Raw genomic sequence first — 12455 nt, forward strand, 5'->3', positions numbered from 1 at the left:
TAGCTGAAATACCCCTTCTTCACACAGGGATAATATGTTTATGCAGAGTATATTTGAATTTCTTCCCACGCATTTCAATGAAGGTATAATAACAAAAATTCGTATTGTCAGCCCTTTTCCAACCCCTTCCTTCTCCTTTTCTCACCTCCATGTTGATGGAGGAATGAATTTAGAGTTAAACGGCATCTGAAGTGTCATTATTCATCTCACTGATCCAAATATATGGATTGGACGCTAATATCAGTCGTTTTCAATTATTTTTACATGTCATTCATGGTGAAAATTGTCAATGTAATATGATAAGGTTCTTGGGAGGCTGAAGGTTGGTAATCACCCCAAATATGAATTTAGTTGATTCAGTAGTTACAGGGTGATGATGTAACATACAAGCGCGTCCGGTTTCGGTATAAGACTGTAATAAATTAGATGTAATTATCAAAATAGAGGTGATAAATGATGAAATGGTTTTGCGTAGTTCGTTTAGTACTAGAAGCAATTAACAGTAATAGTAATAAGAAGAAAGTATTTGAAGTGCCTACACTAAACTTCCAATTTCAATTGGTCTCATTGACACTTCTTCAAAGAAGAATACGAAGACGTAGCTTAGAGAACATTTTACATCACTCCGTAGACATTTATACAGAAATGTTAAGATGTTACACATTACCATAAACAGGAAAGATTCTAGAATATTTCAGAAATATGACGCCTAGCGGTCGCAAATAGAATTTCTTTAGTTGTCATGAATTCCTTTGAAATGAAAAGAAATCTTACGGCTTTATATCCCACTGTTATGCCGTGTAGGCTAAAGAAGAAGATGACGATGAAAATGAACGAAACGCTAGAATGAAGAAAACCGGAGGAAACGGGAAAGCACCAAGAAAACACAAGCATATGATGATTGTCCACCACCATAGGCGCCCGAAAGGATCAGGGGAACCCGGCTTACAAAGATGTATTAAATTCCTTAAACTTTTCTTAATTCAAATAAAAAATACCAAACGTAATGTAGCAACCAGGGAGATGGGACCCCTTAGAAAATTTTATTGGGGCGCCCATGTCCACCACCGAACCTACTTGGCGCGAGTTCAAAGCCCACTTGGAGCAAATTGGGATCATACCACGGGCGCAATGCACCACAAATAAACGCTCTGTCACTGACCCATAGCGGTATAGCAATGCATTTCAAAGTGATGCTTCGTTAGTAATTTTTCTTACCTGTAGACCAATAAGTTTATAGTCAAATTTATGTGTTAACCACAACGTGTATCTGAAAAGTAGCCTTTCCTACAAATAGGTTCATCATGGCTACTCAGGGATGAATCAAAAAAGAAAAGATTATACTGTAGAAGAGTAATTTATTGGATAACAATAGCATAACTGAACAATAACATAAAGTAATATTATTACGTTTTGGCCTTCTGCAAAACACTTTACTCATTTCCATATACTCATTGTAAACTCAAAGTTTTGTGTTTAAAACAGCCAGTTTTTGACCTTTCATGTGGATATACAAGGTCCATATATCATATTCACTTCCTCTTCTTGATCCTTCGTCCTACTATACAGGTAGAGAAATTTGTTCCATCATTCCATTAATATTACATTGAATAAAATGAATGAAAACTTCCTCGTCAAGGTTCTTCGTCAATTCATGACTTAATGCTTTCATAGTACGTATTTTCAAGTAGTTAATACCAATATCTGAGTCTTCTCTCTGTACCTGTGTTTGGTTATATTCTTAATAATTACTACATTAATTGTTGAATTCCGATCCTTGAAAGTTCATTAAATAATATGCACAGTAAGGTGAACATGAACAGGAGTGTGAATCAATGATAAATTTTTCAGTACATACTATGTATGTATAATATAAGAGAAAGTTTGTTCGTCACCGACCAAATAAATTTGAAAATAGAAAACAAGTAACAGTGTCACGTGTACACTACATGAAGGAGTTTGATCTGCATGGAGTGATATTTTCTACATTAATATTGAAACCGGAAGTGGTAGAAATCAACTGTCACTTCCGGTTTTAGTAGAGTGACTAAAGTGGAGATGGAGTATTCTTGGGTCGCTTAATACATGTCAGAAAACTGCTTGTCGATATTAAACGGCGTGACAAACATCTTGGCATTTGAAGGCGGCGCTCCAAGTTCCCTTTAAATGCTGCTAGCAAATGAGAGGCCAGCGGTATTGCCACGTTTATTTTGTACACATCCACGTCTATCCCCTGTCACCTGATCGCGCTATATTTTGTCTGCATAGCCAATAGCCACACCCCTTTACCACTTGGCAACGTCGCGGCAGAGCTTACATTTTATTCGTTTAGCTGAAATGCCAAGATGTTTGTCACAGGCTTTAATACCGTTTTTTACTCTATCGCAATCAACGTTAAAACCGGAAATGGTTGATTTCTGCCACTTCTGGTTTGAATAGATGATTAAGAGAGAAGTCGGTACCTATTCTTAATGGTAAATTGATTAAAAACACTTTTCTTGCTATCACGTATCGTTTTTTTTTCCTCTTTGTAGAGTAATATTGAAACCGGAAGTTGTAATGGATTTCTATAACTTTCGGTTTTAGCAGAGAGTTAAGGATGGAGACGAAATGCTTAATCAAATACAGGGAACCATTTCTTGCTATCTGTTACCATTCTTACACTATGGTCATCAAAGTTGAAACCAGAAATGGTTAATTCCTACCACTTCCGGTGGATAGACCACCTTCATCAAGAAATTCAATTCCTAACTCTTGACACTCTACCTCCAGTGTAAACTTAATAGCGATCCATCAACTTGTCTCTCGGACGGATAACCACACGTACAAAGTAAATAAAGGAGTTTTGGTGGAAGAAACACCTTAAAAATAAATGAAAAGGAATATAAAGCAATGACTTTGATGCTTACGGTTTGTTGGTACTACTTGGTTTGTCGGTACAACTTGATTTTGCTATCATTCTCCTACCACCGATTTATCTTGATCATGCAGCCTGCCACTCGACCGATCAAATTTTCAACATAGATGAAGTTCGGGTTTGGGATGTTTTTTATAATTTCGCTTTGATGGTGTAACTTAGGGGAATGTGATATATATATATATATATATATATATATATATATATATATATATATATATATATATATATATATATATTTACATCAGCTAATGCTTCTGGCAACAAATACTATTCGAAGCTTTCTTGCACCCACTGGAAAACGTGAAGTATATTAATATTTATTTGCATATATTGTTATTGTAGACTGTTCCCATAATGCCCACCGACTTCGATTTTACAAAATTTGAGAAATAAATTTCACTTTTTATTTAGTGGTCAATTTGAAGGCATTTTGTTATACTACCATTAAGAAACCCATATACATCATATTACGAATCAATCATTATGGAACAATCTCATTTGTGACACGCTGCAGTGGTACCAATCTTTGAAAGTTTCATTTACAACTTTTTTCTTTTTTCTTTTTTAACTGATTTTGTGAGTAATGGTGCATTCAGTATAAAGGTACAACAAGATATTCTCTTTCTCTCTCTCTGTCCCTGTGTGTGTGTGTGTGTGTGTTTGTTTCTTTCTAGTTTCCGGCGTAAGCGTGTGGATACTACCAGATATACTTTCGTGTGTACAAATGCTAGTTTGTGTGTGTGTGGCGCGTATATATGAACTATTAATTGGGATCGCGTAGTGGAATTTATCAATATTAGTACGTACATACAAACGGCTGTTACTTCACACGATAACTTTGGACGAATGCGAATTTTTAAATTCTGCTTTTTGCAATAAATAAGTAGAGTGATTCCCCTCGAGGGAGTTCCCCTAAATGGTAGCCCCTACCATGTCCAATTAAATCACAAATTGCCGCAATCGTTTGTACATTCTTTGTACAGAAATGTACAGGCCAAACTTTCGTTTGTACACTATTAGGGGCGCCGCCAGAACGAAAACAAATTGGGGCTGTTTAACTGATACCCCCCCCCACCAACATGTTCTATTCAATCACTAATTATCGCAATCGTTTGTACTTCGTTTGTACAGAAATGTGCAGGCGAAATTTTCGTTTGTACACAATTAGGGGCGCCGCCAGAACAGAAAAAAATGGGGGCTGTCTAAGTGGTAGCCCCCCACCATGTCCAATTGAATCACAAATTGCCGCAATTGTTTGTACTTCGTTTGTACAGAAATGTGCAGGCGAAATGTATGTTCGCACGCAATTAGGGGCGCCGCCAGAACGAAAAAAATTGGGGGCTGTCTAAGTGGTAGCCCCCGACCATGTCCTATTCAATCACAAATTGTCGCAATCGTTTGTACTTCGTTTGTACAGAAATGTGCACCCGAAATTTTCGTTTGTACATAATTAAGGGCGCCGCCAGAACAGAAAAAATGGGGGCTGTCTAAGTTGTAGCCTCCCCCCCCCAAAAAAAAACAATTCAATCACAAGTTGTCGCATTCGTTTGTGCATCGTTTGTACAGAAATGTGCAGGCGAAATGTTTGTTTGAACAAACTTAGGGGCGCCGCCAGAACGAAAACAAAGTGGGGAGCTGTCTGAGTGGTAGCTCCCCCCACGATGTCCAATTGAATCACAAAGTATCGCAATCGTTTGTACATTGTTTGTACAGAAATGTGCAGGCCAAATTTTCGTTTGTACACTATTAGGGGCGACGCCAGAACGAAAACAAATTGGGGGCTGTCTAGCTGGTAGCCTCCCACCAACATGTCCTATTCAATCACAAATTATAGCAATCGTTTGTACTTCGTTTGTACAGAAACGTGCAGGCGAAATTTTTGTTTGTACACAATTAGGGGCGCCGCCAGAACAGAAAAAAATGGGGGCTGTCTAAGTGGTAGCCCCCCCCCCACCATGTCGAATTGAATCACAAATTGTCACAATCGTTTGTACTTCGTTTGTACAGAAATGTGCAGGCAAAATGTATGTCGTACAAAATTAGGGGCGCCGCTGGAACGAAAACAAAGTGGGGGACTGTCTAACTGGTAGCCCCGCACCAACATGTTCTATTCTATCACAAATTATCGCAATCGTTTCTACTTCGTGTGTACAGAAATGTGCAGGCAAAAGTTTCGTTTGTACACAATTAGGGGCGCCGCCAGAACAGAAGAAAGGGGGCTGTCTAAGTGGTAGCCACCCCACCATGTCCAATTCAATCACAAATTATCGCAATCGTTTGTACTTCGTTTGTACAGAAACGGGCAGGCGAAATGTTTGTTTGTTCACAATTAGGGGCGCCGCCAGAACGAAAACAAAGTGGTGGCTGTTTAAGTGGTAGCCCCCGACCATGTCCAATTCAATCAGAAATAGTCGCATTCGTTTGTACATCGTTTGTACATAAATGTGCAGGCGAAATGTTTGTTTGTACACAATTAGGGACGCCGCCAGAACGAAAACAAAGTAGGGTGCTTTCTAAGTAATACCTCAGCACCATGTCCAATTGAATCACAAATTGTCGGAATCGTTTGTACTTCGTTTGTACAGAAACGAGCAGGCGAAATGTTTGTTTGTACACAATTAGGGGCGCCGCCAGAACGAAAACTAAGTGGGGCTGTCTAAGTGGTAGCCCCCGACCATGTCCAATTCAATCACAAATTGTCGCAATCGTTTGTACGTCGTTTTTACAGAAATGTTCAGGCAAAATTTTCGTTTGTACACAATTAGGGGCGCCGCCAGAACGAAAACAAACTGGGGGCTCTCTAAGTGGTAGCTTCCCACCAACATGTCCAATTGAATCACAAATTTTCGTAATCGTTTGTACATCGTTTGTACAGAAATATGCATGCGTAATTTTCGTTTGTACACAATTAATGGCGCCGCCAGAACGAAAACAAAGTGGGGCTGTCTAATTGGTAGCCCCCACCATATCCAATTTAATAACAAAATATATCAATCGCTTGTACATCATTTGCACAGAAATGTGCAGGCGAAATTTTTGTTTGTACTCTATTAGGGGCGCCGCCAGAACGAAAACGATGTGAGGGTTTGTATAAATGGTAGAAGCATTAAAAAAATGTGTCACATTTATGGAGTATTTTTCTAACAGGACTTAGTTCACACTATTGTGTGGTTTGGTTTGTTCACACTATCGTGTGATTCACTATATTGATCTTATCCTAACGATGATGGAATTAATTTTTTTTTGTTTTTTTATATTTATATTTATACTTACAATGATTATTGCTGAGTTAGTTTTTCACTCCTCGGCTCTTATTATTAAACTTATTCATTATTTCTTACGTGAACTGAATCCTTATGAGAAAAATGTATTTTTTTCTTTCTATCTTGCGCAGAAACCGTTATTCTCATCTCGTACAGGAAATTGATAAGTGGAAGATATAACAAATTCACAAAGTAGACTGTTAAAGGGAAAATTAGAACACAGTATTTTGTTTTATTTGATCATCTTCATTAAACTCATTTTGCAGAAACTATAGAATGCATGGTGAAGTATTTTGGTGCATTCAGCATTCTGATTTACGAGTAGAGTTGCTAACTGGCTGGTATTTGCTGTAATTTTGATTAAGGCCGGTGACCGGTACAAACTTCTTATTAGCCCCCTTCTGACGGGCATTTTGCAATCTGCAATCCAGAATATAACATTGAACATCGAAATTTTTCAACAGTGCCTTTACAAACACAAATTTCCGTTGTATTATACATTATCGATATTTTTTTAACGTAAGGCAGTTTTATTTATTTAACATAACAAATTTGATAACACTTATATTTTATTGTAAAAGAATTTTATTCATTTATTGAGAGTAGAAAATGACTTTTTAAAGCAATTTCCTTTGTTTGAAGTGAAGTTTATAGAATAAATTTCATTTTATGAATCAACTATTGTTACATAAAGATTAATATCCAGTATTATTCATCTGTTTCGATAATTTTAAACAAGTGGCAATTGCTGGTAAATACAATAACGATCAATACAGTCTTCAGTTTCTCATTTGTACAGAGAATTTTGAGGGTGTGCCGGTAATTTTGTTTTCCTGAGTTGGCAACCTATTTACGAGGTTTTGTTTCAACTCTGCTACGTAGTGGCTCCGTACTGACACTCCGCATGCAAATAAGTATGTAAGGCTACCATACGCCCCGGTTTCTTAAAATTTGTCCCGGTGTGCAGAAATTTTCCTTCTTGTCCTGTTTTTTCTTTATTATTATTATTATTAATTACATATCAAAATTTCTGAAAAGATAATAAAATCGACTTATTCCTTTTGCTTTCAATTCCGACAATACTATAGGAACAATTGCATTCTAATCTTTATTATTATTGCAATCGTTGCTTCCCCGGATATAACACGCAATGTTTAAATCCTCCTAAGTAGCACTCTTATCACTAAAAGTAAGAATGTATACCCCGAGGTGGCAACAAATTCTTGTGACGTTGCAGACCAGCCCCGAAAACACATTTTTTTTCTGCTTCAGAAAAACAATTATGCAAATTGCTTTCTTTTAGTTCGCATTTTAGGTTAACAAAAATAAATCAGCCTATTGAAATTTTGAAACAACTTCATAAATCTGGATATTTTTCTTTATAGACATGTAGAGCATGTAAAGGTGGTATGCGTAATAATATTGAAAATGTAATTTTTGCCTAAATATTGTATGTTCACTGATTGCGTTTATATTGTATAACAGCTTCTAGCTTCTATAATAATTTTTAGCACTGTTGATTAAGTATGGACAGTGGCGTATTTACGATTTTGTTTCGGGAGGGGCTTTGCTAACTTCCGGGGGTGCTTTGCCTGAAAATATGAAAATTCTGCAAGATACTTCATATACTTTACTATAGTAAGTAAGATTTCGGTGGGGAACTTGAGCCCGGAAGCCCTCCCCCTAAATACGCCACTGAGTATGGACTATATTAATACATTATTTTAAGTTGTATAACTAGTGCGATACTGTAGTAAAATTCGAAAGATAAAATTAATACAAAATGCAATATTTACTACTAATTTGTAAGATGTCCCGTTTTTTCTGTTTTCAAAAAGTATGGTAGCCTTAAAGTACGCTAAACCATACAAAATAAATTGTACTGTAAATAGTACCCCTCTGATAGTGCTCTCAAACGGGTCGGGTTACGGGTCGGGTTGTCGGGTCGGGTCAGTCGGGTTAGCTCGTGTCGGGTCACTCGGGTCGGGTCGTCACATTCTTCACTTATTTTCTATACGGAATACTATAAAGAGCTTTGTTGTGGAATTCAATTCGAAGTTGGTGAATGAATGATAAATGTGACTAATTGAAGGTGAAATAGTAATAAAATTTTAATTTTACGCTATATTAACTAATTGGTATTGTAATTGTAATTAATATTACTACTGACTTTTTTCCTTTCTGCGTTTCTATGTCAAGTTAAATGTCACATTAAGTGAAATTGAAAGGAAATATCTAGTTAACGTCCCACGTTATGCACCAACGCTAAGAGAGACAGTGATGATGAGAAATAATTGAAGTGGTTGAATGAAGAAAGTGGGAGGAAATGGGAGAACACCGAGAAAACCCATGCACATGGGGTTTGTCCACCAGAAAACTTACTTGGTACGAGCTGGAATCAATACCCATGGACCTTCGGGTCAAACATCTGCCTTTGGGCAGGACACATTATTATTATTATTATTATTATTATTATTATTATTATTATTATTATTATTATTATTATTATTATTATTATTATTATTATTATTATTATTATTATTATAACTTTAAGAGTGCCCAAGAAAGTTCCGCTGCCTTTTCACCAACACCTTCGAACATTGGTATGTAACCTAAGACGTACCTGGAATATCAAAAATCGTCTCCATCAGCCTCGACGACCTTCTGAAAACGTTCTGGAAGGCCATGGATTCCATCGTAGTCCAACTTGGTGGGACGTGAAGTGAAGAAGGTATCAAGTGCATATTGAACCTCTACTAGCTGTTTGAATTGGCGTTCTCTAAGGTGATTGTCCAAGGAATGGAACAGGTGATAACCGGACGGTACAACGTGGAGTATGGCGGATCCAATAGTGTTTTCCATCCAAGGCGTAGAATGATGTACTGGGTCATTTTAGCCACGTGGGGCTTAGCGTTGCCTTGTAACAAGAGGACCCCTTTGCGATTCAGAACTGCTGGATCCAGACAGTACACAGTTGCATTGATGATCTGACCAGCTGGTAGCAGTTCCCGATGGACGATGCCTCGAACAGTCCACAAAATGCACAGGAGAACCTTATTCTGGCGTAGTGCTGGCTTGGGCTGTTTTTGAACCGATTCATGGGATGCTAACCAACAATGACGGCGCCGTGGAGCTTCGTACAGGACCCACTTCCCATCACATGTCAACACCCTGTTCAGATATTGCTCCTTCCTCAGAAGAGACACCAAAGAAACACAGGTGTCTGCTCGCGTTGCTTTCTGGCTCCAAGTCAAATCATGTAGGACCTATCAACCCAGCTTGCAGTGCTTCCCAAGTTGATGGTGGTGGTGCCGAATGGTTTCTCCACTTACACTGAAAGGTAGTACCAGTTCCTCACATGTCTGTCTTCGCCTCAATTGCTGCCCGAAGATATTTATCTTGAACATCTGTTTGTCTTCCGGCACGTGGTGCGTCTTCGAGTGTTTCGTCACCGTCCTTAAACCGTCATACCACTGCACTCTCCGCGTAGTCACGACACCCTCACCAAAGGCCTGTCATATCTTCCGCTCCGCGGAGCAGCAATTTGAACTCGTACAGCAAACAAGCCCTTATGACGCTCTGTGAAGGCCCCATGTTCACTCAGTCCTTACGCACGTTCACGGTGTATCTGAACAGCCACAACCAAGTAGTATGTTGGATATACTTACTAGTGTTGCTCACGAGACCTGGTTTGGGGCATTCTCGTTTCGAAAATGTGTCGTGAAGGTAGTTTCGTCTGGAAAACTGCATATGTTTCTATTGAAAGAGCTCTGTATCATCTCGTACCCTTTCATGAAAATTCTGTCTCGTCTCGTCTCGTCCAACAACTGACCTTCACCTTATATCCATTCGCATTCAACTCACGGTGTGAGGGCCAATTGAACACAGACCTCTACAAAGAGACAGACCTTTCTTGGTCACTTTCAGATTATTATTATTATTATTATTATTATTATTATTATTATTATTATTATTATTATTATTATTATTATTATTATTATTATTATTATTATTATTATTGCTGGGGTAGTGATTTGACTTTCTCCGCAATAAAATACTTGCTAATTTTATATAACGTTGCAAATATCTCCTAGATAAATTAATCAAGAAAAAATAAAAGGTAATTCCCTACAGAATGATATTTCAGTGCAATTAGTTCCTTATGATTCTATCAGACAGCAACGCTGTTTTTAAATAGAAAAATCGGAATGTTAACGTGATGAAATTGTTGTTTGTTACACAGCAAACAATATTAAAAGAAGTTCTATATACATTCCTTACTAGAAAATAATGTTGTCTTCAGAACTTTTATTCTTTTAGCCTTCAGAACTTGTCTTCAGAACTCAGTCAAATTTTATTTTGATTTTCGAAGTTGAATGCCTAAATTTTAACATTGGAAATTTGGGTGTGGAGTAAAATAAAGAAGGTTAGCAGGGTAGAGAGGAAAACGAATTAGGAAATGCTGAAAAAATGCAAGAGACGAGAGCAATATTAGACGATATAAGGAAGCGAAAAAATGGACGGATCACAAGTTTCGATCTTGCTAAGGGATTGCATTCTGAGAGATGTAGTAAAGGGGGTGATATCAGGAGAGCGAGAGTGTGTAAGAAGGTAGCAATTGATAGATTGTAATAAGGAGGGTGGTACTTTATGTTGGGTTGCGAGACAGATATTAGCGGGAAATCGCAAAAATGGAAGCTTCTTACCTAGTTCACAGAAACTGGCCTGTCATTAATGGCAGAACACTGAGGAGGAGGAGGAGGATAATTATACTACAAATAAAAAAGCCGAAACAATGGTTTATGCATAAGAATTGGTCAGCATTTTTTTTTTCTGGTGGCAGTTTTGTAAGGTTCTAGCTCTCTCAAACTGATTAGATTGTAAGTTCAAGTCACTCGGGTCGGTTGTCGGGTTGGTTCACTCGGGTCACTTTGGGTCGGGCCAATCGGGTCAGCTCTGGTCGGGTTGTCGGTCGGGTCAGTCAATTCGGGTCACGGGTGGGGTCGGGTCGGTCTTCAACACATATAATTTCCACGAAAATTACAATATACCACGGTTTATACCTCACTGGACTTCCAATAAAACATTTTCAATGATGTGTTCACCATCTCACCATTTTTGTATGAGGAAATTTCTAGAGGGATTTTGTGGGAATTTGATGGAGTGTAGATTCCTGTGTGTGTGTGTGTGTGTGTGTGTGTGTGTGTGTGTGTGTGTGTGTGTGTGTGTGTGTGTGTGTGTGTGTGTGTGTGTGTGATACGTTACAGGATACAAGATGTCGAGGAAGTGTGTAATAAACCGGACAATTTCTGTTATGTATGTGGGGAGCTGATATTTAAATCACAACGTCGATGTTTTACTCCACTTGTGAGGAAGTGTTATCAGTTATATTTTGGTTGCTGTGTAGGAGACCAAGATAAGAACTGGGTTCCTCACTGCATTTGTTGTACTTGCGTGAAACGTCTGACTGGGTGGGCAAATGGTGGACGAAACATGAACTTCGCAGTACCGATGATCTGGAGGGAACGAAAAGATCATTCTTCAGACTGCTACTTTTGTATGACACAGATAAAAGAAATAAGCAGTAAATCTAACCACACAGTACAGTACCCTAATTTGCCATAAGCAATTAGGCCTTTCCACACAGTGCAGAATTACCTGTACCAGTACCTCTTCCTCATCTTACGGTAAATGAGGATTACGTACTTGAGGCAACTATTGAAGTTCTAAATGAAGATGATGATCCTACTTATGTAGGAAGCACATCTACATTGGATCCCCATCTGATAACTCCGGGTGAACTAAATGACCTCGTACGGGATTTAAAACTCTCCAAGACACAGACAGAACTTCTTGATACTAAACTTAAGGCTGGAATCTGCTACATCGTGACACTAAAGTATGTATTTTTCGAAACCTTCATACAGAGTTTCAAAACTATTATTCTCAAGAAAATGATTTAGTGTATTGTAATAATGTCTGTGCTGTGATGGATACACTTGGACATGCACATAAGTACAGAGTGGAGATTGCTTATTGACTCTTCGAAAACTAGTTTTAAGGCTGTCCTTTTGCACAATGGCAACAAATTTCCTTCAGTGCCTTTGGCTTATGCAACTAATATGAAGGAAACCTATGAAAACATCGAAATAGTGTTAGAAAACATTCAGTATGAGAAATACAAGTGGACCGTTTGCTGTGATTTACGCCATTTCTTTGTTAATGGGTTTGCAGCTTGGTTATAGGAAATGTTGTTTCCTCTGCGAATGGGA

Source organism: Thermobia domestica, chromosome 5 (assembly GCF_964235325.1).
Source record: "Thermobia domestica chromosome 5, izTheDome1.hap1.1, whole genome shotgun sequence".
NCBI classification, from domain to species: domain Eukaryota; kingdom Metazoa; phylum Arthropoda; class Insecta; order Zygentoma; family Lepismatidae; genus Thermobia; species Thermobia domestica.